The sequence below is a fragment of the Macaca fascicularis genome, chromosome 13, assembly GCF_037993035.2.
Source record: "Macaca fascicularis isolate 582-1 chromosome 13, T2T-MFA8v1.1".
In the NCBI taxonomy this organism is placed as follows: Eukaryota; Metazoa; Chordata; class Mammalia; order Primates; family Cercopithecidae; genus Macaca; species Macaca fascicularis.
In genome coordinates, this window is record NC_088387.1 from 112,358,482 (window position 1) to 112,386,459 (window position 27,978).

Below are 27,978 nucleotides of genomic sequence, written 5' to 3' on the forward strand. Positions count from 1 at the left end.
GGGGTAGGTCATCCAGCTTTTCCAAGCTTTGGCATGCCTCACCCATGAAATGGGATGATCAGCTCCTGCTCGCATATCTCACTGATTAAAAATAATAATAAATCTTGACCAGGCGTGGTGGCTCACACCTGTACAATTCCAGCACTTTGGGAGGCCAAGGCGGGTGGATCACCTGAGGTCAGGAGTTCGAGACCAGCCTGACCAACATGGAGAAACCCCATCTCTACTAAAAATACAAAATTAGCCGGGTGTCGTGGTGCGTGCCTGTAATCCCAGTTACTCAGGAGGCTGAGGCAGGAGAATCACTTGAATCTGGGAGGTGGAGATTACGGTGAGCTGAGATCACGCCCTTGCACTCCAGCCTGGGCAACAAGAGTGAAACTCCATCTATAATAATAATAATAAACCTCCCTAGCTCTCTGAAGGATGACAGTGCATGAGAGAAAATGTCAGGAGGGCCTATGGGAGATTTTGGTGAGGAAGTCCCCAGTTAATCAGAAATGGCTCCTATTCTCCAAAAACACCAGGAAAAATTTTTCTGAGAGAATTCTTCCTCTTTCAAGTCCACAGGGCCAACAGCAGCATCTGCCTGGATAACCACACAGATATGAGCTCAGCTCTTCTGCCTTGGCCACTGTCAGATTCCTAAGTCCGAAACCCCTTGAGTAGGAAGGCTGGAGCTCCCTGACCCCAAGGTCACCCCCAGGAGTGGTCCAGGGCCAGAGATGAGTTGGAGGCCTCGCTTCCCTCTTCCCCTCCCTCTGACCTCTGCAGTGGAAAGCTAATATGGTTTGACTGTGTGCCCACCCAAAACTCATCTTGAATTGTAGCTCCCATAATTCCCATGTGTTGTGGGAGGGACCTGGTGGGAGATAACTGAATCATGAGGGCAGTTTCCCCCATACTGTTCTTATGGAAGTGAGTAAGTCTCACAAGATCTGATGGCTTTCCTTATCAGGGATTGCTCCTTTTGCTTCTTTTCATTTTCTCTTGCTGCCGCCATGTGAGAAGTGCCTTTCACCTCCTGCCATAATTCTGAGGCCTCCCCAGCCATGTGGAACTATAAGTCCAATTAAACCTCTTTTTCGTCCCAGTCTTATGTCTTTATCAGCAGTGTGAAAACGGACTAATACAGAAGCCGTCAGGCTCCACCTTGCCCTCTGCCGCTGGGGCCTCAGAGAACCCTGCTGGGTGCAACGAGTCCCTTGGGATTCTGCTTGGCAAAACCACCAATGGGGTTTTCCTCCATCATCATCAATCCTAAGCTCCTCAGTGTGGCATCCAAGTCCCTTCAAGACCCTGACCCCACATTGCTTCCCAGGGCCACCTACTGCCACCCTCTCTCTATTCCAGACAATCTCCCCAGAGGAGCTGGGGAGGGGCGTGGACCCTTTTGCCTTCCTGTATTTTTCTGGGAAATAATTTTCCCACCTTCTCCATTCATCAAAGGCCTCCCTGGCCCCCAGCATCCAACCCCTGAGTCCCCCTTTCCTGGCCACTCAAACCCTTTCCTCTGCTCTGTGCCTTCTGTGGGCCTTCGGTCATTCTGTCTTGTGTGTCTGTCCATCTCCCTCTTTTATTTTATTTTATTTTATTTTATTTTTTATTTTAATTGAGGCAGAGTCTTGCTCTGTCACCCAGGCTGGAGTGCAATGACATGATCTCTGCTCACTGCAACCTCCGCCTCCTGGGTTCAAGCAATTCTTTTGCCTCAGCCTTCTGAGTAGCTGGGACTACAGGCACCCACCACCACGCCTGGCTAATTTGTTTCTATTTTTAGTAGAGGCAGGGTTTCGCCATGTTGGCCAGACTGGTCTGGAACTCCTGACCTCAGGTGATCCACCCGTCTCAGCCTCCCAAATTGCTGGGATTATAGCCGTGAGTCACCACGCCCAGCCCATCTTCCTCTTTAAACTGTGTGCTGCACAAGGTTGGTTTATCCGTCTCTGTGTCCACCCAGAAACTAACATCCAGGGCCTTGTCCACTGAGAGTGCCGAATGGAACCATCCTGCCAAAGCAACACTCTCTCTCAGAAGGGTAGATTTAGCTGAAAACACATCTTCAGGTTAGAATGCCTCCCACAATCTTCAACAAAGCTGGTGGGAGGAGGATGGTCCCTTGGACTGTGGTGCAGAGGGTTGTATGGGATTGAGGGTCTGGGCTGGGGCAGGCACTTTGCAAACATTATCTCAGGACTCCTCCTAGCAACCCCATTGTCATTACAGGATTATTACCCCATTTTACAGATGAGCCACTGAGGCCACGGAATAAATTACTCCAAGACAGGAGCCCAAAAATAGGAGAGCCCTAGTCTTGCCTGAGGTTCTCTTGCCCGAGACAGCCACTCTCTCCCTCACAAGGCCCTGCAAGGTGGATAAGACCAGAGCTGGTCAAGGCATCCCCCACTCCCACTTATTTTTTTTTTGGAGACAGGGTCTAGTTTCGTCACCCAGGCTGGAGTGCAGTGGCATGATCATGGCTCACTACAGCCTTGACCACCTCAGCTCAAGGGATCCTCCTACCGCAGCCTCCTGAGTAGTTGGGACTACAGGCACATGCCATCATGCCCAGCTAATTTTTTTCTGCTTTTTTCTTCTTATGTATAGAGACAGGGTTTCACTATGTTACCCAGGCTGGTCTCAAACTCCTGGGTTCAAGCGGTCCTCCCACCTCAGCTTTCCAAAGTGCACACATTTCCATTTTTATGATAAAGAAACTCAGGCTTACAGAGGTGATCTCTGTGCCTCCTTCCACAGCCAGTGAGGGGTAGAGTGAAGACTTACCAGCACCTGCACAAGATACTTGTCCCGAAACATTGGTGACAGAGACTTAGTGAATGCATAACGAATCAGCTGTGACTTCTGTGCTCTGCCAACATTCCACATCTTGGGGGCCTCTGGTTCGTGCAGCCCTCATTCCAGAGCTCAGTGCCCTCAGAGCCTGTCAGAAACCCAAGGTGCTAAAGGAAACCGTGTCTTCTGGGCTGTGCACCCCAAATCCAACATGCATTTCCCTCAAATCCAGAAAGGCTCTGAGCCAGGCCAGAGTTCCACTGAGAGGCAAGGAAAGCAACTAAGTCTCCGAGGCATTAAATAACTCAAAGTCCTGCGCCTGGTAAGGGGCAGAGCCTGTGTTCTTTCTTCATGCTGCAACACTGTAGGTGACCAAATAAAATTAGGCTTAAACCCAGTGCCAGGGCACGCAGGACAGGGTATCATCAAACAATGCCAGTGTTTGTAACAAATGGAAATCTTCCCACAACCATGGCTGTCTCTCTCATCTCCTTCCCTGGGTTGGAGAGCATCACCAAATAGCCATGCGGTCATCCTATGGACACCTGCACACATACAAATGATGATTCAGGAGTTCAATTGCCAGCTCGTCCATACTAAATCCCCCTGTTCTGTGCCAAGGATATCACACTGATGTATTTGGATACCTGTCATTGGCCCCCCTAAAAACTCCCACATGTAAGCCATTCCCCATTCTCTCTCCATAAGAGTGCACATCAGGAAAGGGTGGGCGAGATAGATACATCACTGGCTTTGTAGGCAAGGGCGCTTGTTCAAGGAGAACAGGAACCTCGCACACCAGCCTGAGAGGTTAAGTGTGCATGCACGTTTACTTCCATTTTTCCCACAAGTACTGCTGCTGCTTGCACTCCTAGTACACTCCTCAAGCAACCCTTGGAGGAGGTGGGACAGGAAATACTCTCCTGATCTGGAGGTTGGAGAAACAGACTCAGCAAGGCAACCTGCTTTTCCCAAAGTCCCTCAACCAGTAAGGAACACAGGCGGGGCAGGCTCGAGGCCCTGGATTCCTGCTCTTCCAGTCAGAGCTGCAACCCCTCAAATTCACACGTACCAAACCATGGCTTCCAGAGGCCCCAGAGCAGCTCGGAGGAGGGGCCGCTTTGGGCCCCCAGGATGTGGCAGAGCCCTTGACAGCCGAACTGTGTTCCATGAGTCCTAATGAGACTGGTTTAAGTAGCACTCCAGAGAGTGCTGGGCCCTTACTCAGAAGCACTCCAGCCCTGGAAGAGACATACCTGGAAGTTCTGGTTCTCTAGAGAACCAGAGAGAAGACCCTGTACCAAATGTATACCACTTCCCATCAGCCACTGGCGCACATCAAGTGCGGACCTTGGGCTTTGGAACCAGGCGCATCTGGTTCACACCCAGCTCCCCTGGCCAGCCGCAGGCCCCTTTCCCATCACCCAAGCTCTCCCTGCTTCGAGTGAGGACTGAAGAAGAGGGCATCGCGGAGGCCCCAGCACCGGGAAGCTCTCACCCACGAGCACCTTTACAGACTTTCCCATGACATATGTTTAACATGCTCACTGTAGATAAAGTACAAAATAAAGATAAGGGGGAAAAAGCCATAAAAGTCTTACCACCCATAATCTTACCACCCAGCTGCCCATTTAACGTATTTTTTAACATCCTGCTAGACGTGTGTGTGCATGTGTGAGCATGTGTGTGCATGCATGTGTGTGTGTGCATGTGTATGTGCGCTTGTGCACTCTAACATCTCTACGGAGATCTTAATCCCTCAAAAGGTGCCTTGGTTTTTATGCCTTATGATTAACTCTGTCAGTTATATTCAATTATTCACTATTACAGACAGAGCTATTAGGAGTGAACAATCTTGTAGCTAAAGCTTTGAGCATTTTCTAATTTCATAGATTTTTCTTAGAAATAAAACTGTGGCAAATGCACTTTTGTGACTTTTGATATATGTTGTCGTATTTTCTTTTTTAGAGATAAGGTCTCTCTCTCTTTTCCAGGCTGGAGTACAGTAACATGATCATGGCTCACTGCAGCCTCAAATTCCTGGGCTCAATGATCCTCCTGCCTCAGCCTCCCAAGTAGCTGGGACCACAGGCGTGCATCACCATGCCCAGCTAATTTTTAATTTTTGTAGAGATGGGGGGTGGTCTCGCTATGTTGCCCATGCTGGTCTCAAACTCCTGAGCTCAGAGGATCCACTGACTCTGGCCTCCCAAAGTGCTGGGATCATAGGCATGAGCCACTGTGCCTGGCCCTATATTACCATATTTATACTCTTGGTTTCATAGCCAAAGCATTGTATTTTATTATTATTTTAACATGAATTTTTAATCATTAATGAGGTTAAGTGTCTGTAGGAATGCTTATTGCATTTTTACACTTACTATTTTTTTTTGAGATGGACTCTCGCTCTGTCACGCAAGATTGAGGACAGTGGTGTGATCTTGGCTCACGGCAACCTCCAATTCCCAGGTTCAAGCGATTCTCCTGCCTCAGCCTCCCGACTAGCTGGGATTACAGGAATAAGCCACCACACCCGGCTAATTTTTGTATTTTTTTTAGTAGACATGGGGTTTCACCATGTTGGCCAGGCTGGTCTTGAACCCTGATTTCAGGTGATCTGCCCGCCTTGGCCTCCCAAAGTGCTAGGATTAGAGGTGTGAGCCACCACGCCCGGCCTATATTTACACTTCTTGTATTGGGTCTGTTGTCCATGTTTTCTGCTGGAATATTTTTCCTGATTTATTTTTTAATAAGTATTCTTTTATATTGAGTATACAAACCCATTAGCTATTATATGTGAGGCAAATATTCTCCTACTTTTATTTTTAGTGGTAACAATAATAATACGTCTCTCTGTCCAAGAAGCTATGCCTGAAACTAGGATTTTACCTACTGTGTTTGGTAAAGGTAAAATTTGAAATAGCTCATGTGGAATCACAAAGCCTGGTGTTGAGACTTATCCTAGGAGCCAAAGACTGGCCAGGCTGTGTGTGTGTGTGTGTGTATGTGTGCTGTGCATAGTGTGTGTTGTGTGGTGTGTGTGTGTGTTCTTAAGTCACCAGGTCAGATTATCTAGATTTTATTTTATTTTATTTTGTTTTATTTTTTTGTAGAGATGACGTCTCACTATGCTGCTCAGGCTGGTCTCGAACTCCTGGGCTCAAGAGATCTTCCTGCCTCAGCCTCCCAAACTGCTGTGATTATTGACATGAGCCACAGCTCCTGGCCAAGCTTACCTGGATTTCAAAAGATAAACACAAGGTAAGACAGAACTCACTCAACCAATGCCCACCAGTTATTAGATCTCATCATATCTGCCTCACATGTAAGGTTTTTCTGAAGTATGTTTTCTTTTGAAATCATAACATTCCTGATCACACACTGTAGTCCGGATTTCCTAGTCTGTCATCTAATTTTGCAAACCTTAACTAAAAATATAAAATAAAATCTGTGTTTTACTTAGGAAATCTTTTTTTACTTAGGAAAGCATTTTATTACATATATTATTTTTTGACACAACATCTCAGTGAAGTAACCAGGAAATAGACTATTTCTCCCCATTTTATAGATGGGTAAAATGAGGCTCAGGGAATGGAATTATCAATGCAAAGTCATTAAGGGGTGGAGGCTACACTCAAACCCAGACATTCTGACTCCAACTCTGGAAGATTCTTCGTGAGCCCACAGTGGTTTGGGGCCCAGGAGTGGAGCCAGAAACCCTCACTGCTTATAACGAGGTGATTGGTCTGCTCAGCACTGGGGCCTCAATTTCCCTGTCTGCATTATCTCTGCAGCATTAGCTAAAGTAAAACACCCACATGGGGTCAGGGATCAGGGCGCCGTGCCACTGCCGTAGGCTTGTCCTGTCCTGGCTGGCGCCACCAGCGTGGTAGGGAGTTGCCCACTCTTGAGCTAATGGCGCCACATCCCCGCAGTCAGCCTCCCAACAGTCATCCGTGGACACCCATCTCCGCAGCACCTCTCAACAGTGACAGTTCTCATCCCTGTCACAAGTGTCTCTGGATGATTTCCTGTCATTTTCTGCATTTTCACTTTGGGCTTGTTGACAAGTGGCTTGAATCTTCTTTGTTCATCCGTCAAAAAGTTATCAAACCCTTCCCTGTGCCATGCATTTTGCAGCCTGATGGGGATGGAGAAAAAAGTAGATGAGAATCCTGGCTCTTCGGGAGCCTTCTGTCTAGTAAAAGACACCTATGAGCGGGGTCCCAGGAGAGGAGGGAGCAATCAAGAAAGCTGAGCTTCCCAGGGGTGATGTTGGACTGAGCACTGCAGAATGAATAGGAGCTGGCCAGAGGGAGAAGAGGGAAAGGCTCAAAGGAATGGCCCAGGCAAAAGCACAGTTTCAAGGGTGGGGCTTGGTGTGATGGTGGGAGGAGCATCCGGCTGAGGGTGAAGCAGGAGCTAGACTGGGGGCTGCAGGTTGTGAAGAACCCCAGGTGCCAGGCTGAGGAGCTGCTTTTATCCTGTCCTCCCAGTGACTCCTGCATGGGGGGCAGGTCAGGTGTGACTTAGCTGCCAACCTCAAGGCACACATAGGACAAGGGAAGGAAAGAGCTGACCACTGGAGTCCTCCCATGGTACTGGCATCCAAAATGGGTCACTCTGGCTGAGAAATCCCCCTGCTCCTGCAGTCACAGCGGGCAGTGCCAGGGCTCAGAGGTGCTGATGCAGTGGCCCAAACCACCCAACATGGTGGCTGATTCCCGTTTTCCCTGGGCCTTCAAGGCTTGAGCAGGATGGTGTCTACCTTGCAGGCCGGAAGTCTTCCCCTGTGGGGCTAGAAAAGCATCTCTGCTGCCTTGGGGTTGATTTTTTCCCTGCTGTCTAATCAACTTGCTGCTCCACAACTGATTCAAACTATTTCTCAGCCCCAGGTCAGGCTCTTGCCTCACTTTCAGACCACGGCAGACATTGCTCCACACTCAGTGCTAATCCTAATCTTGCTACACCCCTGCATGACTGGCTTCCATAATCACAGTAGTAATAGCCATAAGGGTAACCCCTGCCTTTCCTAAGGGCTTCCTTTGTGCCAAGCACCACACTAGAACGGTTCACCGTGCTCGTGGCCACTGTGCTCCTCTGCCTCCTGCTCGTTCTCCCTCCACTCTGGGCTACTGTTACCCAGCAATGGGCTTGCTGCCTGAAGTACACAGAGGCTAATATTATGGCACTCGCTTTTGAGAACAGCAAAAGCTTTATTGTAAGCTGGCTTACAAGGAGACAGGAGCCAACACCCAAATCTGTCTCCCTGAGCTGGGGTCTGGGGATGGGTTTTATAGGCAGAGAGTAACAGTGAAAGAGACAAGAAGGTGCAAAGAAGCATGATCTGATAGGTTCATGCAAAGAGGCCATGACAGGTCCTTGGCTCTTGGCCAGGTGCAGTGGCTCACGTCTGTAATCCCAGCACTTTGGGAGGCCAAGGCAGGCAGATCACTTGAGGTCAAGAGTTTGAAACCAGCCTGGCCAACATGGTGAAACCCAGTCTCTACTAAAAATACAAAGATTATCCAGGCATGGTGGCAAGTGCCTGTAATCCCAGCTACGTGGGAGGCTGAGGCAGGAGAATCGCTTGAACCTGGGAGGTGGAGGCTGAAGTGAGCCAAGCTTGACCCACTGCACTCCAGCAACAAAGTGAGACTCTGTCTCAAAAAAAAAAAAAAAAAAAAAAGTTCTTGGCTCTTAAGTGTGTGCTGCAACAAAACAGGGCACCACTGGCTTCCTCATTTGGTCCCCATTCCTGGCTTCTAGTACTCAGTTTCCATCTGTTTTCCATTCCATCCGGCTCTGGGGTCATCAGTCGGGCACACTTAGCTCATCTGGACATGCTCAGGTTACCTGCCTTGCAACCTGGGGCTGTTTTAACAGAAAAACAACTCATCATTTTGTCACTGATAAAGTTGAGCCAAATGGGACTGCTTCTGCAATTAACCTTCCTTCTACCAATGATGTGGGTTTTGAGGCCCTGTACAATCTAATGCTTTGTCAACCAAGCCAAAATTCAATTCTGAATCAGTTGAGATACAGAGTTTGGCTGTGTAAGTGTAACAGATATTCAGAGTATCAGCGATTTAAACAAGACGCAAGACTGTCTCTCCCACGAAGAAGTCTAAGAAGGCATGGCGCCTCTGCACTGCAAAGTTAGCAGGGACCCAGTCTCCTTCTGTCTGATTGCTCTGCCACCCGCCAGGTGTCGCCATCTCACGGAGTCCATGAAGGAGCACCACCACCACGTCCCTTTGAGGGCATGCAATCCAGGAGTTGCAGGGTTCACTTGCATTCAGATCCTATTGTGTCCGGAATTGATGGGTTCTTGGTCTCGCTGACTTCAAGAATGAAGCCGCGGACTGTCACAGTGAGTGTTACAGCTCTTAAAGGCAGCACGTCTGGAGTTGTTTGTTCCTCCTGGTGGGTTCATGGTCTTGCTGGCTTCAGGAGTGAAGCTGCAGACCTTTGCCACGAGTGTTACAGCTCATGAAGGTGGCGTGGACCCAAAGAGTAAGCAGCAGCAAAATTTATTGTAAAGAGCGAAAGAACAAAGCTTCCACAGTGTGGAAGGGGACCCAAGCCGGTTTCCACTGCTGGCTCGGGCAGCCTCTTTTTATTCCCTTATCTGACCCCATCCACATCCTGCTGATTGGTCCATTTTACAGAGAGCTAATTGGTCCCTTTTGACAGAGTGCTGATTGGTGCATTTACAATCCCTGAGCTAGACACAGAGTGCTGATTGGTGCATTTACAATCGTTTAGCTAGACACAGAGTGCTAGACAGAAAAGTTCTCCAAGTCCCCACTAGATTATCTAGATACAGAGTATTGATTGGTGTATTTACAAACCTTGAGCTAGACACAAGTTGCTGATTGGTGTGTTTACAATCCCTGAGCTAGACACGGAGTACTGACTGGTGCATTTACAATCCTTTAGCTAGACACAGAGTGCTAGACAGAAAAGTTCTCCAAGTCCTCACTAGATTAGCTAGATACAGAGTACTGATTGGTGTATTTACAAACCTTGAGCTAGACACAGACTGCTGAGTGGTGCATTTACAATCCTCTAGCTAGACATAAAAGTTCTCCAAGTCCCTACCCGACTCAGGAGCCCAGCTAGCTTCGTCTAGTGGATCCCATGCCAGGGCCGCGGGTGGAGCTGCCTGCCAATCCTGCACTGCGCACCTGCACTCCTCAGCCCTTGGGTGGTCGATGGGACCGGGCACTGTGGAGCAGGGGGAAGCACCCATCGGGAAGGCTCGGGCTGTGCAGGATCCCACCGGTGGGGGGGCTTGGGCTTTGTGGGCTGCAGGTCCCAAGCCCTGCCCCGTGGGGAGGCCGCTGAGGCGTGGTGTGAACTCGAGCATGGTGCAGGTGGGCCGGCAGTGCTGGGGGACACAGTGCACCCTCTGCAGCTGTTGGCCTGGGTCTAAGCCCCTCACTGCCCAGGGCCAGTGGCGCTGGCCGGCCGCTCTGAGTGCAGGGCCCACCAAGCCCATGCCCACCTGGAACTCACGCTGGCCCACAAACGCTGCACACAGCCCCAGTTCCTGCCCATACCTCTCCCTCCACATCTCCCCACAAGCAGAGGGAGCCTGTTCCGGCCTTGGCCAGCCCAGAGAGGGGCTCCCACAGTGCAGTGGCAGGCTGAAGGTCTCCTCAAGCATGGCCAGAGTGGGTGTTGAGGCCGAGGAGGTGCCAAGAGTGAGCAAGGGCTGCCAGGGCTGCCAGCACACTGTCACCTCTCAATCCCCCCCTCTAAACAGGACATCCCAATTGCTGTTGGGAATTTGGTCGATGACACTCTAGCTACTTCCTGCTGGACAGGGGCGATGAGGGGGCCCTGCAGTTGCAGTGTCCTCCAGAGGGAAGCTCTCTAGGCCAGTAAAAGTGCCAGCGGGTCGGTCCAGGGGTCCTCAGTAGAAGTTGTTAGTTGAACTCATTGGGGTTCCATTTGTAAGACCATCCGTAGCTTGATGGCCTCGATTCCAGAGGAAACAAATTTGACAAGAAGGTTAAAAATACAGGGTCCAAAAGCGAGTAACAGCAAGATGGCTGCCACGGGACCTAGAAAGGGGAGAAGCCATGTTGCCCAACTCCAGAGGTTGGTATAAGAGTTTGAAAGGTGTCTCATTTCAGAAGTCTTTTCCTGTAAATGCTGGGTGGCATCTCGTACTATCCCTTACTGGTTAGTATAAAAACAACACTCTTCCCCTAAGAAGGCGTAGAGTCCTCCTTTCTCAGCAGTGAGGAGGTCTAGGCCTCGACAGTTTTGGAGAGTCACTGCTACTAAAGAGTCTATTTGGGATTGTAAAATAAGGATAGATTTTGTTATTTCTTGCAAACTGAGAAATCCTTTGAGAGTGTGTGGTAGTAGGATAATGAAGTAGATAAACCGGCTAATTCTGGTTCCTGTAGCAGTAGCCATTCCTAACCCTATAAGTAGGGATATTAGTTGTATGCTCTGTGCTGACGGACTTGAGCTTTGAGGGGTACTGAAAAGGTCTGATTTCCTGTGGCAATGTTAATGTTGGGACTTAGAAAGACTAAGGTGCAGGTGCCCGTCCAGTTAGTGGGGAGGCAGATATAGGTCAACGTTCCACATAAGAATATACCTTGGCTGGGTAGACAGAACTTTACCCTGGCCTTTAAAGGAATAGGGTACACTGTTTTTTCGTTACTATTTCTATCTCTGTTTTTGACTTCTTCATTGTCTCTCTTCTCTTTCTCTCTGACTCCCTCTTTTTCTCTCTGACTCTTCCGCTCTCTCTCTCTTTCTGTCTCTTTCTCTCTTTTTGCTGCCTCTGCCAGCTGCTTATGCTGCTGTTCTCCCTTCTCCTTCCCCTTTTTGATGGCTTTGGCAGTGTAAGACTGCCACCTTCTTCGGTTTTTGCACTGTGTGCAGTAACTCCATGATTTCCTTGTGGTATTTAATGGGGGTTCCCCAAGGTTAGGAACTCCCTTTCTTTCCATATTGCAGCATGGGCATGTAGGATTAGATAAGCGTACTTGCTATCTGTATACACATTTATTCTTTTTCCCTTTCCCAGTTCTAAAGTTCGGGTAAGTGCTACTAGTTCTGCTAACTGGGCACTGGTGCCTGGGGGAAGAGGCTTACTTTCAAGTATGGTTACCTCACTAACCATGGCGTAACCTGCCTTTCGTATCCCATTCTCCACAAATGAACTTCCATCAGTATATAGGTTAAGGTCAGGATTAGCTAAGGGGACTTCTAAGAGATCATCTTGGGCAGCATAAATCTGGACTATAATTTGGTGGCAGTCATGCTCAATTGGTTCCCCATCCTCTGGGAGAAAAGTGGCAGGGTTGAGGGCCATGCACATGCGTATTTGAAGCACCGGTCCCTCAAGGAGTAGCACCTGGTATCTAAGTAGGCAGTTTTCTGATAGCCATAAACTTCCTTTCCCACCTAGTATGCCATTTACATTATGAGTAGTCCAGACAGTGAGATCCTTTCCTTGTATTATCTTGGTAGCCTCTGACACTAAGACAGCCACTGCTGCAACTACCCTTAAACAGTGAGGTCAGCCTTTTGCTACTACATCAATTTCCTTACTTAGGTATGCCACTGGTAGCGGGGTTGTCCCACGAGTGTGAGTAAGGACTCCAAGAGCTACCCCTGCTCTCTCTCTGACGTATAAAGAGAAGTTTTGTCCTGTCGGAAGGCTTAAGGCTAGAGCTTGTACTAGGGCCTGCTTTAAGGTTTTGAAGGCTGTTTCTGCCTCTGGTTCCCATTCTACTAGATGACTATTTGCCCTCTGGGTTTCCTTGATTAGAGTATAGAGGGGCCCGACTATCTTGCTGTATCGGAGATCCATAGTTGGCAAAAGTCGGCAATTCCAAGGAACCCCCACAACTGTTTCAATGTCTTAGGGTAAGGATAAGTCAGTATAGGCTGCATTTGTTCCTTGCTGAGGGCCCTCATCCCTCTGGCTAAGATTAGGCCTAGATATTTGACCTGCTGTAGGCAAAGCTGGGCCTTCAACCTAGATGCCTTGTACCCTTGATTAGCTAGAAAGTTCAAGAGATCTAGAGTAGCCTGCTGGCATGAGGCTTCTGAACTGGTAGCTAAAAGTAAATCCTCCACATATTGAAGGACCAGAGTGCCTGAACTTGAGAAGTGGCCTAGATCTTGGGCCAGTGCCCGACCAAACAGGTGAGGGCTATCCCTAAACCCTTGGGGCAAAACTGTCCACGTGTTAGGCCATTTGGTCTGTGGAATCCTCAAAGGTAAAGAAAAACTGCGAGTCAGAGTGCAGGGGAATACAGAAGGTATCCTTGAGGTCCAGAGCCATGAACCATTCTGCTTCCTCTGGTATTTGAGAGAGCCAGGTATAGGGGTTTGGTACAACTGGATATAGAGGAATTACTGCCTCATTGATGAGTCTAAGATCTTGCAGTAGTCTCCACTGACCATTCAGTTTTTGTACTCCCAGAATTTGGGGTGTTGCAAGGACTGCTGCATTTCCTTGCTAAACCTTGAGCTTTTAAATGTTTAACAATATCCTGTAATCCTTTATGAGCTTGAGGCCTTGAGGGATACTGCCTTTGATAAGGAAAAGTGGTGGGATCTTTTAACCTGATTTGGACTGGGCGGGCATTTTTTACCCTTCCAAATTGTCCTTCCAATGCCCAGACTTCAGGGTTGATTCCCTCTTCAAGTAGGAGACAACAAATGGGTAACTTGTTCCCCATATTTATGTATATAATAGCTCCATCCTTGGCTAATATATCTCTCCGTAATAAAGGTGTGGGATTTTCAGGCATAACAAGAAAGGCATGTGAAAAGAGCAAAGTCTCCCAATTACAACTGAGGAGGTAGGAGAAATACCTGGTTACAGGCTGTCCCAGGATTCCTCGGATGGTAACGGACCTTGAGGACAGTCATCCAGGACAGTCATCCAGGAGATTAACACTGTGAAGGCCATGCCAGTATCCAGGAGGAAGTCAATTTCCTGGCCCTTCGTCCTCTGGGGCAGTGCACCTTCCAGTGATTGCCTCTGCATAGTGGACATGGACAAGGGGGCAGCTTGTTTCTCATTGGACAATCTTTTTTAAAGTGTCCTAATAAACCACACTGATAACAAGCCCTACCAGGTGATTGGCCTGCTCCATTTTCTGTCCCCTCTGAACCACCAAGGTTTGTTTATCTGACGGCCATGACTAAGGCTGCAGCCTCTTATCTCACTTTTCCTTTTGGACCTTTTCGTCTTGGTCCCTATTATAGAACACCAAGGTTGCCAGGTTTAATAATGCCTCCAAATTTTGTTCAGGGCCCAGGGCTTGCTTTTGGAGCTTTCTCCTGATATCTGTGACTGACTGGGTAATAAACTTATCTTTTAGAATCAATTGACCCTCAAGTGATTCAGGTGACAGGGCAGTATATTTTCGTAAGGCCTCACGTAGCCGCTCAAGGAAGGCAGAGGATTTTCTTCTTTTCCCTGAGTTATGGTGGGCATCATTGAATAATTCATGGGCTTTTTCTAATTCTCCTTAGTCCTTCTAGAACACAGGTCAATAGATGTTTACGACTCCAGTCCCCATGACCTGAGTCAATGTCCCAGTGGGGATCCATACTGGGGATGGCTTGCTGACCGGTAGAAATTGTCCCTTTCTTCAGCTGTCATTCTATCATTTACTTGACTAAGATACCAGGTATCTCCAAACTCTCAGGCTGCAGCTAAAGCCACATTCTTTTCATTAAAGGCCAGGGTTTGATCTAACAGTAGCATGACATCTCTCCAAATGAGGTCGAAGGTTTGCCCTAGACCCTATAGGACATCTATGTACCTATCAGGATCATCTGAAAACTTCCCAAGGTCTGCCTTGATCTGCTTTAAATCAGAGAGGGAGAAAGGGACATGTACCTGGGTTGGGCCAAATTCCCCTCCCCCTACAGCTTGAAGGGGGCATAACCGATAGCCTGGGGGTTTTTGTGGTCCTTTGGAGATTTCCTTGCTTATTTCCTTCTGGGCAGGGGCGATTAGAGAAGGATTATCATTAATAGGAAGGGGAGCTATAGGGAGGGCTAGGATATGGGAGTAAGCTGGGAGGTCCTCCTGTGGGATGTAAATTGCAAGCTTTGCATAGTTGTGGATTCTCCCTCAATGAAAAGAAAGCTTGGACATAATGTATTTCACTCCATTTGCCTTCCCTCTTACAGAAAAGGTCAAGCTGCAGGATAGTACTGTAATGTGTACTTCCCTCAGGTGGCCATTTTTCCCCATCAGAGAGAGAATATTGGGGCCAAGCTGTAGTGCAGAAAAAAATGAGCCACCTCTTTTTCAGGGTTTGTGGGTCAAATTGGTCCCGATGGCTTAGGAGGCATTTCAAGGGTGAGCCTGTTGATGCCTGAGTGTTTCCCATCTGAAAGACAAAGCCACCCGCAGTTTTGGTTTTTGTTTCTCCCTCTGCCCAAGAACCTGCAGCAGTCCCTGGACCTGCTGATCAGAATAGTTGCGCTCACCGATGCAGCAGCAGAAACACTCGTTTTCCTCTTACATCACAAAGAGGACTGAGGAATGTTGGATTTAGTGGCCCTTACCAATGCATTCTCGAAAACCTGCACCCTTTTCTGTCCTCCTAGACCACAAAGAGGACCAAGAAAAATCGGATTTAGTGGCCTTTACCCACGTATTCTCGAAAACCTGTTAGAGTCCTAAGCATTCTTCTGTTAGTATTGGGACTTTACCCCCGTCCTATAGAGATGTTATGCCCCAAATATGAAGCAGAGGGCCATACCCTGAGGGAGGGCAGGGATCTCCAGAGTTGGAAGAGTGACAACTTTTGCCGTCACTTCTATGAATAGGAAGGATACAATTTCTGAGGCTCCTCACATCCTAGCTTCAGGAATAGCTTTTGTTAGGCCTGCTTGACCGAGGAGCGATCCTAAAATTCCAGATAGTCCCCCCATGACAGGGCTTTAGGCAAAAATGATGTCTTTCTGATTGGGAGCCCTGGTGCCTAAAGAAGGCAGCAGAGTCCTGGAGTTTATGCTAGAAGTCATTCTTATAGGAGAAACTAAAGCACCAGAGACAGTGGGTGGTTTTCAGAAGCGGGACTAGTCTCACAGAAGAGAGGTGAGAGGAAGTTTGTCTGGCAGGCATTAGGACCCAGGAGGAAAAGGGTCAGGATAGATAAGATAGATGGGCGAGTCTCGCTTGGGCGACATGCCTTTTTAGAGTTCCGCTCATGGCCGCAGGGTCAACCAACTTGTTGTCAGGACCCCTGAGCTGCATGGCTTTCCTCTCTGTTGACCCTTGGTTTAGCCCAGAAGTACAGGAAAAGTGGAAGCTGGTTCCAGGTAAACCAACACTCCCAACTCCGAAGAGTCAGGGGTTGTTAGAGAGCCCTTTCCCAGAAAGCCTGACACCCGTGTCTTTAGTCCGGTGGCCGTGCTAGTCACTTTTAACTGGCCGACAGGTGCCTGGTATTTAGCCCCCGAATTCTAAGGAAAAATAGGACAGAATAGCAAGCAAAAGGGGTCCGTTGATACTCACCACTTGGCGATAGGCAATGGTCTCACCACTTGACGATAGTCTCACTGCTTGGCAATAGACGATAGGCCCTTCGTGGTTGCCAAAATGTGTCCAGAATTGGTGGGTTCTTAGTCTCCCTGACTTCAAGAATGAAGATGCGGACTGTTGCAGTGAGTGTTACAGCTCTTAAAGGCAGCACACGTCTGGAATTGTTCGTTCCTCCCCATGGGTTCGTGGTCTCGCTGGCTTCAGGAGTGAAGCTGCAGACCCTTGCCATGAGTGTTACAGCTCATGAAGACGGCATGGACCCAAAGAGTAAGGAGCAGCAAAGATTTATGGTAAAGAGTGAAAGAACAAAGCTTCCACAATGTGGAAGAGGACCCCAGTGCGTTTCCACTGCTGGCTCAGGCAGCCTGCTTTTATTACCTTATCTGACCCCACCCACATCCTGCTGATTAGTCCATTTTACAGAGAGCTGATTGGTCTGTTTTGACAGAGTGCTGATTGGTGCGTTTACAATCCCTGAGCTAGACACAGAGTGCTGATTGGTGCGTTTACAATCATTTAGCTAGACACAGAGTGCTAGACAGAAAAGTTCTCCAAGTCCCCACTAGATTAGCTAGATACAGAGCACTGATTGGTGCATTTACAAACCTTGAGCTAGACACAGAATGCTGATTGGTGCATTTACAATCCTCTAGCTAGACATAAAAGTTCTCCAAGTCCCCACCCAACTTAGGAGCCCAGCTGGCTTCACCTAGTGGATCCTGTGCCAGGGCCACAGGCAGAGCTACCCACAAGTCCCACGCCCTGTGCCTGCACTCCTCAGCCCTTGTGTGGTTGATGGGACCAGGGGCCGCAGAGCAGGGGGCAGTGCCCGTCAGGGAGGCTTGGTCCGCGTAGGAGCCCACCGGTGGGGGGTCTCGGGCATGGTGGGCTGCAGGACCCGAGCCCTGCCCTGCGTGTAGGCAGCTGAGGCCCTGCAAGAACTCGAGCTTGGCGCGGGTGGGCCGGCAGTGCTGGGGGACCTAGTGCACCCTCCGCAGCTGCTGGCCCGGGTGCTAAGCCCCTCACTGCCCTGGTTGAAAGAAAGAGGGAAGGAAGGAAGTTTGTGTGCAAGGATCTCACAAAGCAATGCAGTTCTGAGCTCAGCAAGACAGCCAGGGATCCTCCAGCCAAAGTCATCCAGCACAGGAAGCCTGCATCTTCCACCTTTCCTCCCTGTCCCTGCCAGGCCCAGCCATGGACTAGGAGCAGCCCAGGGGAAGCGTAGCCTTATGGAAATGGGTTTCCAAGGGCAGCAGCAGGGTTGCTGGTCACCAACGCTCCCACAGTCAGAGTTCTGAGAGGCCTTGCTCATGGCCCCTGCACTGAGGAACCTGGGCCAAGCTGCTTCATTTTTAAGCCTCCTATTTCCTCAACTATAAAGTGGGGGTAGTAATTTCTAACTCACAATGTAGGCGTTTGAGATCATATCTGTGAGTTTATTTCTATGCCAAGCACACACGAAGCTCTCAATCATTGACTGTTTTTATTATTGTTGTCGATGGTGATGTCATTGTCATTATTGTATATTGAAGGCTCTCAGGCAGTGGACAGGCATGAGCAGAGCCATGCATTAGAAACGGTCCCATCGCACTCAACCTGCCTCAGTCTCTTCCCTCAGCCCTCTGGGAGTATCGGTAACTCTCAAAAACAAGTCCCCTCCCTCTTTCTGAAATGACTTGCCAGAAGGGGCCCAGGCAGCAAGATGTATAAAACAGAAATGGAAATGGAAAACTCGGGCCAGGGGAGGGGGCAGGAGGAGCCACACAGGGTCACTCGGCTTCAGCAGGCACCAGGCACCGTGGCTCCGTGGGTCCCAGCAGCATCCCAGCCTCCCAGGGGCTGCCTCCTGCCTCAGGCTCTGTGAGAGGGTCACAGGTTTGTGGGAGGTTGTTTCTCTTTCCAAAACTGCTGACTAATAAGGGGCATTAAAAGAAGAAGCCTGGGCCGGGCGCTGTGGCTTGCTCCTGTAATTCCAGCACTCTGGGAGGCCGAGGCGGGCGAATCACTTGAGGTCAGGAGTTCGAGACCAGTCTGGCCAACATGGTGAAACCCCGTCTCTACTAAAAATACAGAAATTAGCTGGGTGTGGTGGCGGGCACCTGTAATCCCAGCTACTCAGGAAGCTGAGGCAAGAGAATCACTTGAACCTGGGAGGTGGAGGTTGCAGTGAGCCAAGATTGTGCCACTGCACTCCAGCCTGGGCAACAGAGTGAGACTCTGTCTCAGAAAAATAAATAAAACAAAATAAAGTAAAATTAAATTAAATAAGAAGGCTGTTTCTTAAAGCAAATATACAATTCAAATGAACTGATTGAGCACCTGTGCCAGGCCCTGGGGAATCAAAATGAACAAAACATAGGCCCTGCCCTCAAGGGGCTCCCAGCAAGAGACGTGTCCCTAACAAACATCAGGGCCTGTGATGGGTCTAAGGAACACGTGGGAAACGGTGAGATTGTGCAGGAAGGGAGGAGGAATCCAAGCTGGGTGGTCAGAGAGCCCACAGGCAGTTCAAGGGGATTTACACGCAAGGACACAGAGGGTGCGTCCTAGAGGCATGGTTCTGCAGGAGGATGAAGGGCAAGGAGGATTTGGATCTCAAGGGCCAATGGGGGCCAAAGCCCTGAGGGCCTGAGGTCAGCAAAGCCTTGACTGTGAGGTCCTAGGGAGCCACGCAGAGTATAAGCCAAGCTGGTGGATGAGCTTTGCATTTCAGGACTTTGCACAGGAGCAGTGTGAGGCTGAGGGGGCTGGGCAAAGGCTGGTCATTCATCTTCTGCCCCCACTACACCTTGAAGCCCCAAAAAGTAAAGACAGTTGCCTTTCTTGTTTCCTCAACGTGGAAAGATCATGTTGGTCATGACCTTCCAAGGTCGTGACCAATCACCCAGTAGGTGATGGATCAGTGCTTCCTGTCCTGAATGCATACATGATGGAGGAATGACCTATACATTTAGGCCAGCATTTTCCAAAATGTATTCCCAAACCAAAAGATGAATAGCTGATCAATTTCCCAAAGGAGGTAGAAACATACCAGATATTCACTCGCTGCCATCTGGGCCAGGCCTCACATACATGATCTCTTCCAGTTTAATGCGTACAGCAGCCCACCTGGCCCCACTTGACAACTGCAAAAACTGAGGCTCTGAGAGTTTAATGTCTTGCCAGAGACATTAAAGGTCATGGTAATGACAAAATTCAAAAGCAGATGTTGTTAAGTCAAATGCTTTTTCTAACAGTGCACACACGCACAGAAATAAGCTCACATTCAGTCAGGGAAAACATTCTGCACTCTGTGTGTGTGTGTGTGTGTGTGTGTGTGTGTGTATTTGCAGCCTCCTCTGAGGTTTTCCATGGAACTGTTGTATAAATGGAGGTGACTGGCTCAGGAGCAGCCCTGCAAGATGCACAGGGGACCCCGCCTGAAGCGTCAGCACAGGCAAAACCAAACACATCCAGAGAAATCGGAACTAGGTCTGTTTGCAAGAACAGAGGCTGCTCAGCTGAGGCAAGAACACCACTGTTGTCTGTGCTGGCTTTCGTCTGGAATGTCTTTAAATAAAATGATTTGCCCTCGGCCAGGTGCAGTGGTTCATGCTTGTAATCCCAGCACTTTCGGAGGCCAAGGCGGGTGGATCACCTGAGGTCAGGAGTTGGAGACCAGCCTGACCAACAAGGTAAAATCCCATCTCTACTAAAAATACAAAAATTAGCCAGGTGTGGTGGCAGGCGCCTGTAGTCCCAGGTACTCGGGAGGCTGAGACAGGAGAATTGCTTGAACCCAGGAGGCGGAGGTTGCAGTGAGCCGAGATTGTGCCACTGCACTCCAGCCTAGGTGATAGAGCAAGACTCTGTCTCAAAAAAAAAAAAAAAAAAAAAAAAAAGATTTGTACTCTAAACATGAGCATTTCCAATTAATCTCCTTTTTAAGCAGAAGATGTTATCTCCAGGCAGCAATAAATCAAAGTCCAAATGAAAGGGGTTACTCTGGCCACCCAGCGGGCTGTCATGATGGGGAAGCTGGAGGCTCAGGACCTGGCAATGCCCCCGCCCTCATCAGTGCTGCCTTTTGTGGTGGAAACGAGTCTTTGTCTGCAGGTCTGGGGAGCTCGAAGACAGATGTGTAACCCTGTTGGCTGTACCTTCAGCAGGTGTCTAGAATTCAACCTCATCCCCATCTCCATGCCACTCCCTCCAACTTCCTCCCTGGGATCACCACCTCCTAACTCTGCCCTCCCCTCCGTCTTCCAGACTATCCCCATCATAGACAGAATGACCCTTTTAAAGCTCAGACTCTGCAATACTGGCTGCCCGTCTCACTCACGGAGAAGGAACAGGACCAGGAGGGCCTAGTGATGGAAGGACCAACACATGATTGGATGACAGACCCTGAAGGGCCCTTGTGGAGGGGCTCCATGGGAGGTGGCTGTGAAACCACCCAGGCTGAGGCTCCCCCGTGGGCTTGCGTCATGCCTGGCCAAAGCTTGCAAAGTGGAGGCTGTATCGCATTTTCTGTTTTCCCCAAGCCTGACATCCAGTGGGCACTAATAAAGGTTTAACGAATAAATTAGTGCGTGCAAGGGACAGAAGTATTGCTCTATGGTTGCAATATTTCATGTTTTTTCCTTAGGCAAAAAGGACATTAAAAACCATTTGAGACGGAGTCTTGCTCTGTCACCCAGGCTGGAGTGTAATGGTGTAATCTCAGCTCACTGCAACCTCCACCTCCTGGGTTCAAGAGATTCTCCTGCCTCAGCCTCCTGAGTAGCGGGGACTACAGGCATGCGCTACCACGCCCAGCTAATTTTTATATTTTTAGTCGAGACGGGGTTTCACCATGTTGGTCAGGATGGTCTCAATCTCTTGACCTTGAGATCCACCCACCTCAGCCTCCCAAAGTACTGGGATTACAGGCATGAGCCACCACACATGGCCAATATAAAAAAAATTTTAAGGTGATTTTTACCTGGCGATGGTACTGCCCTTACCTTAGGAGGCATTTGAAGCTATGTGAAGGCATTTAATTTTTTAGTTTTGGTTATCACAGTGACTGGGGGTGTTACTGATATTTAGTACCCATGGTAAATATTTTGAAATGGGTAAGATACGCAATTTTACAATCATCCCACTCAGAATGCCAAATAGCACCTGTATTAGTCTATTCTCACACTGCTAATAAAGACATACCCGAGACTGGGTAATTTATTAAGGAAAGAGATTTAATGGATTCACAGTTCCACATGGCTGGGGAGGCCTCACAATCATGGCAGAAGGCAAAGGAGAAGCAAAGGCATGTCTTACATTGCGGCAGGCAAGAGGGCATGTGCAGAGGAACTGCTCTTTAGAAAACCGCCAGATCTTGTGAGACTTATTCACTATCACGAGAACAGCACAGGAAAGACCTGCCCCCACCCCCGATTCAATCACGTCCATTGGGTCTTTCCCACGACACATGGAAATTATGTGAGCTACAATTCCAGATGAGATTTGGGTGAGGACACAGCTAAACCATATCAGCACCCCACTGAGTTAGCCTGTTGGCCTGACCATCATCCCCATTTGACATCTGGTGAAGGTGAAGCTGGTAAGCTCATTCAGCTAGAAAGTGGAGGAAGTAAACTCTTGCTCTCTGCATCCCATGGTTATGGGGCGTCCTCATGGAATGAGACTCTAGATGTAAGGAAGTGGAAAAAGGGGTTTTCTCCCTTGCTTTATCCCTACCTGCTGCCCCCATCAGAAGAGCCAGGCTCTGTCCTATGCTGCAGAAGTTTGTGTTACAGCCTTGCTCCTCCCTGACCTTTGTTTCCTTAACAGCCTGAATGACCTGGGGAGTCCATGTGCTATGTCTTCTAGAGGAGGAGGTGGGGAGAGGGCTTCAGGGGCCTAGGGAGCAGGTGAAGAGCCAGTCAAGCCATATGACTGGCAGATCCTCAACCTGCCTGATGACAATGACGCTGAGGAGGGGAGGCTGGGCTCAGGGTCCAGGGTCTCTGGTCATCAATCACCCCCAGGCCCTAGGCTACAGGCTCAGAAGCAGCAAGTCCTCCTCAGGGCCTGAGGCCAGAGCTGGGGCAGTGGATGTCTTAGCAGGAACTAGCTTGGATTTTCACATTACAGGGGGTAGAGGGAAGGGAAGAACCCAGGAATAACGGATACTACATGTACCCCAAATGACAGGATGTGGGGGGCAGGAATTGGATTTTTTTTTTTTTTTTTTTTTGAGACGGAGTCTCGCGCTGTTGCCCAGGCTGCAGTGCATTGTCATGATCGCAGCTCACTGCAAGCTCCGCCTTCTCGGTGCATGCCATTCTCCTGCCTCAGCCTCCCAAGTAGCTGGGACTACAGGTGCCCACCACCACACCTGGCTAATTTTTTGTATTTTTAGTAGAGACGGGGTTTCACCATGTTAGCCAGGATGGTCTCGATCTCCTGACCTCACGATCCGCCCGCCTCGGCCTCCCAAAGTGCTGGGATTATAGGTGTGAGCCACCATGCCCGGCCGGGAATGGGATTTAATTTGATTTAGGAATATACATAGCCATGTACCCTAAAGAGTCACGCATGAGCCCGCTACTGGACAGACAGGGAGCACAGGCAGGGAGTAGGGGGCCTTACCCAAGCCACAGCCAGAGAAAGCTGGGGTCTCATCTCCTTCCCCACTCTCCTGCCACCATCCCCCACAACAGGAAGGCAGGCCCACATTTCTGAGGTCTGATTCTGTCAAAGCCTCAGATTTTCTCTAGAAATGTCAACAAATGCCCCCAGAAAACCACCCTCCCTCTCCTGTCTCCAGGAACCCAGGGTTTACCAAGAGGAAATTACGTGCCCCTACTCATTGGCCTCACCTGCTCCAGCAGGGGGGTGGAGATTAAGACCAGAGAAGTTCCTCGGCTTGCCCAATCCTGCAAAGGCCAAAGGCTCGCGGTGAGTCAGACTCAGATCCAGGCTTCTGGGCTCCAGGTCTGGCCCCTCTGCTGCCCCAGCCTCCACTGTTGGGCAGCTGAGGTCTCCCAGAGTCCAGGTGAGTGGAGCCAAGTGGGAAGGTTTCCAGCTCTCTAGGCGTCAGTTGCCATTTGTACTTCCCCATCTGATTACCGCACTCTAGATAGGTGAACTGCATCTCTGCATCCCTAGAGGGTGACAGTAACTGCCAAAATAGGGAGCAGTGGGGTGGCGGGGGATGCTCAGGGACCATGACACATGGGTGGTGACCATCAACCACCAAATATCCCCTGGAACCAGTTTTAAGAACTCAGTGCCAAGAGACGTCAGTGGGTGGCACTGAGGAATCAGAGGTGATGAGCTCACCCCAGGCAGCACCTCCCACCCGGGTAAGCAAAGCCACATTGTAAAAGCGGCGAGTACATCCGAGGGTTTCTCAAGCTGACTAGGACACAAGGGAAACCAGCCAAAACCCCCAAGCCGGGCGTGGTGGGTGTTGGCAGCCTGGAGGTGGGGAGTGGTGGTGGCAGGATGCCTCGTTTCCCAGGCAACACAGTGGAAACTGTCCCACAAACACCAGCCCGGGGGTGGGAGGGGGCACAGAAGGGTAGGCAGGGCTGACATCTGAGATGGGAATCTGCTTAGCTACTGCCAGAGGCCTGCCTCCTCCGAGTGCCTGGGGCCCTGGCTCCACCTTCGGGGATGCTCTGTGTTGGCGGAGTTCTGCATGTATTTATTCTTTTACTCAGTAAATGTTTACTGAGCCCCAATGTAGATTGTAGTGGAAGAGCATTGGCTCTAAAGTCAGAAAGACCGGGTCTGGATCTCACCTTTGATGCTTCCAGTTATGTGCCCTTATAGGCTATGTCACCTCTCTGAGCCTCAATTTTCTCATCTGAAGAGTGGGAATTCTACCACATTCAAAGGTTGCCATAAGTATGAAATAGGAGAGTAGATGGCAGATAACCAGTATTCAGTGAACTCAGCTATTATTGTCTGGCTCCATGTCAGACACAAGCTAGATCCACTGGGGTGGGTGACAAGGGGAAAGCAGACACAGAAATGAATTAGATGCACTCCTGCCCTTGGGAAGCTCTCCTAGCCTATCTGGTGGAGGAGCCTGACTAGAATCCTAAATTAGGTCAGTAGAACATCTGGAGAGCCATGGTAGAGATGAGCAAAATGCTGGGGAGCACCTAGGAGAACCCCAACTAGGGGGTTGAGGAAGGCATTGAAAAAGCATTTTGGTAAACTTCATCAGACAAGAAATGAGTAGGAAAGACATTCCAGGCAGAGAGAACAATATATACAAAGGCAGGAAAGCAAAACCTCAGCATGGGTTGGAAGGACAGCAAGTAGATCAACTGAGATGAAGCCTAGGGTAAATGATTTTGATAGTGCCACAGGGACTTGGGGAAAGACAGGAGAGAGAAGATGGCCAAAAATAGGCAGGGATTAGATGATAAAGGGCCATTTGATTGAACACTTTGATAACTTTTTAACAGAGGAGTTACACAGGATTGAATTTAGAACGACCACTCTCTTAAACCAGAAGTATATTGATAGTGCATATATAGACCCACAGAGCAGTAAAACAGAATCAAGTTCAGGAAAAGACACATGCATATATGGGAACTGGGTTTATGACAGAATGGTATCATACATCAGAGAGGAAAGGACATACTATTCAATAAGTGGTATTGAAGCAATTAGTTATCTATATGAAGTGATGTATAATTATATCCCTCCCTCACACCATATCCAAAATATAAATTCAAAACCTAAATGTGACAAAAATAATGTAAAATAATTAGAAGAAAATTTGAATCAAGCATAGACTTGTAGTTTCACTACAGGACTTTTTCTCTGACCTGAGCTGTCTTCTATTTTGGCGGAATCACTACACCCATTGAAGACAATATTTATGACATTGGCATAGACAAAATATACTTAAATCAGACACCAGAAGCAAAAATTATAGGCTAAAAAAAGTATCAAATTTGACCACATCAGAATTTAAAACTTCATATAAATAGTTAATTGCTTCAATACCATTTATCAAATAGTATGTCCTTTCTTCTCTGATATATGATGCAATTCTATCATAAACTCAGTTCCCATAGATGCACAAGTCTTTTCCTGGACTTGATTCTATTTTATTGCTCTGTGGGTCTATATATGCACATCAATACACTTCTGGTTTAAAAGAGAGGTCTTTCTGAATTCAACCCTGTGTAACTCCCCTGTTCAAAAGTCACTGATAAAGGACACCATAGACAAAGTTAAAACGTAAGTATTGATTGGAGGAAAATATATGCAAAACATGATAGGTAAAGGATTGGTATCAAGGATGTTTGAAGAACTCCCATAAAATAACAAGGAACAGGCAAATGGGCAAAATATATGAATAGGTAATTTACAGTAGAAGAAACCCAAATGGATTTACTCAACAGAATTAGGAATCAGAAACAGATAAATTACAACAAGATACCAGGGTCACCCATCAGATCCGCAAAACAAAGTCTAAACATTGAGTGTTGGAAAGGTTGAGGGAAATGGGTCTTCCCATATACAACGGATGGGAGTGTAAACTGACACCACCATTTTGGAGGACAATTCAGCAGTATCTAGTGAAACTGCAAGTATAACCCAGCAAGGCTCCTTCTAGGTGTTTAGATAAATGTTTGTACCTAAGTACACAAGGGGACAGGTATGAGGGGGTGATCACAGTGTTGTTTGTAATAGGGAAGAACTGGAAACTATTTACATAACCATCAATAGGAGAAGGCATAAATAAATTGTGAAATGGTCCTGCAGAGGAATTCCAGACAGTAGTTCAGGGGAATAGACTAGGGTTATGTGAGCACAAATAAGAGTAGATCTCAAGATGTAATAAAGAACGGATGTGCATGAAACACACTAATCTCACAGCACCAGTCTGTCATGTAGGTAGTAATGAAGAGAGGAATAAACTGGAAATGGAAGCTGGGAGTTGACAAACAGAGGAGGTGATGTAAACTAGCACAATGGAATTGGTTCTCACAATGGAAACTAGAGTCTCAGGATTCCAGACTGGGAAGGGGCCGCTGAGGGTCTGTGATCCAAAACTCTCCTTTTCCAGACTCCCTATTTCCCACTCATCCTCATAGACTCCCAGGCTTTTTCTCTGACCTGAGCTGTCTTCCATTTTGGGGGAATCACTACACACATTGAAGACAAGAGGACTGAGCCTCAAAGAAACAAAGATGGCAGCAAAGGTAGTTCCCAGTCTAGGCAGCAAGCTGTAATCAAGGACGTATTGAGGCCCTACCATTAGCCCAGCACTGAGATTTTAGATTGAGTTATAAAGACGGGCAAGATAGACAAGATGTAAAACAGAACAGAGATTGCCAAGCATGAGGAAGCACAAGGAAAGTGCAAGTTTCAGCAGGTCTGGAGAGGAACCCAGGAATCTCTGTTTTTTAAACACACTTGAAGTTATTCTGTTCTAAGTGGTCCACAAACCTTATTTTAGAAAAAAATGTCATGCATACTGGCACTGAGAGGAACCTAGAGAATGTCTAGTCCAACGTCCTAATTACAAGTGAGAAAACGGAGAACTAGAGAACTGACTTGTCAAAGAAAGTTAGAAAGCTACCTTAGTGGAATATGAAGAGGAACACTGATATTAAACCCTATCCTACCTCAAGTATAGACCCAGAAGGCACTTCACCTACATTGTCTCAATTCTCCCAACAACTGAGGCTCAGAAAAGTTAAGTAACTTGTCCAAGGTCTCTTAGCCAGACAGCAGTGAGGCCAAACTCATACCTAGCTTCATCAGACTCCAAAGGCTAAAAAGTCTTCCAAAGGAAGCACAAAGGCAAGACATTGACTTATTTTCATAAGGTTTCACCAAAAGAGAAGTGCCAGAGCTTCTGTTTCCTCTCCTAGTCTTTTTACTTTTTCATGTTGGAGGGGTGGGTAGAAGGAGGTTTGGAGTTGTTCTCACTCTTCTGTGAACCTTTCCAATCACCCATGTTCCAGCAGGTTCAGCCCAACCTCAGGCCAAAGCCCACAGAGCCATCTGGAAAAGTGCAGGTCTGGAAACCTCCTCAGTCAGTCTTTTTTAAAAAAACTTAAGACCTGATGAGTCACCATGGAGCCAGTCACAAACAGGCATGTGCCTTCTTCAGATGCCTTGGTCCATGGCTGTAGGGAAAGTTCTCTGCAGAAGTGTAGATCAGAAGTCCCCCCAGGTGGGTCTGTGATGACACATACAGCTCGACAACACACAGTTCTGCCCCAGGCCGCTCAGGGTGTCACTTGGGATGCTGAACAATATGAGATCCTGTCTCCGAGGTAGTTATGTTCCCTAAACATACCGTTCATTAGCTCCTTATTTCTGTGCACACCTTTGAACGCCTTCTGCTGCAGGTGTCCTTTCTCCTCCAGCTGATGAACGCCTTCCCCTCCCCTAAGGTCCCTATAGAATAGCTCCTTGTATAGTCACGTGGCCATACTGATGTATACTTGGGGCAACTGGCGGAAAAAAAAAAAAAAGCTTTAGCTAAATAACTTTGATGAAGATCTAGACAAACAGAGCAGGACAGACAGAACTGGGTCACTCCAAGGATAGGATTCCTGGATGAGTAAACCATTACTCTATCAACCCTCTTTAGAGACATCGCAAAACTAAGTGTCCTGGGACAAGTC

At 48.4% G+C, this 27,978-nt stretch overlaps 1 long non-coding RNA gene across 2 annotated transcripts; it reads right to left on the reverse strand.

Annotated features, from left to right (window-relative positions):
- Positions 1-5,861: 5,861 nt before the first annotated feature.
- LOC123568430 (uncharacterized) lies at positions 5,862-16,686 on the reverse strand. Of its 2 annotated transcripts, XR_012422690.1 has the most exons (4): positions 16,319-16,686; positions 13,651-13,819; positions 6,773-6,934; positions 5,862-6,029 (listed from the first exon to the last, which is right to left on the reverse strand). It is a non-coding gene; the product is annotated as an uncharacterized lncRNA (long non-coding RNA). The 2 variants fall into 2 exon arrangements; XR_006691802.2 differs by lacking the exon at positions 5,862-6,029 and having other exon boundaries at positions 6,048-6,934.
- Between the last annotated feature and the right edge of the window lie 11,292 nt (positions 16,687-27,978).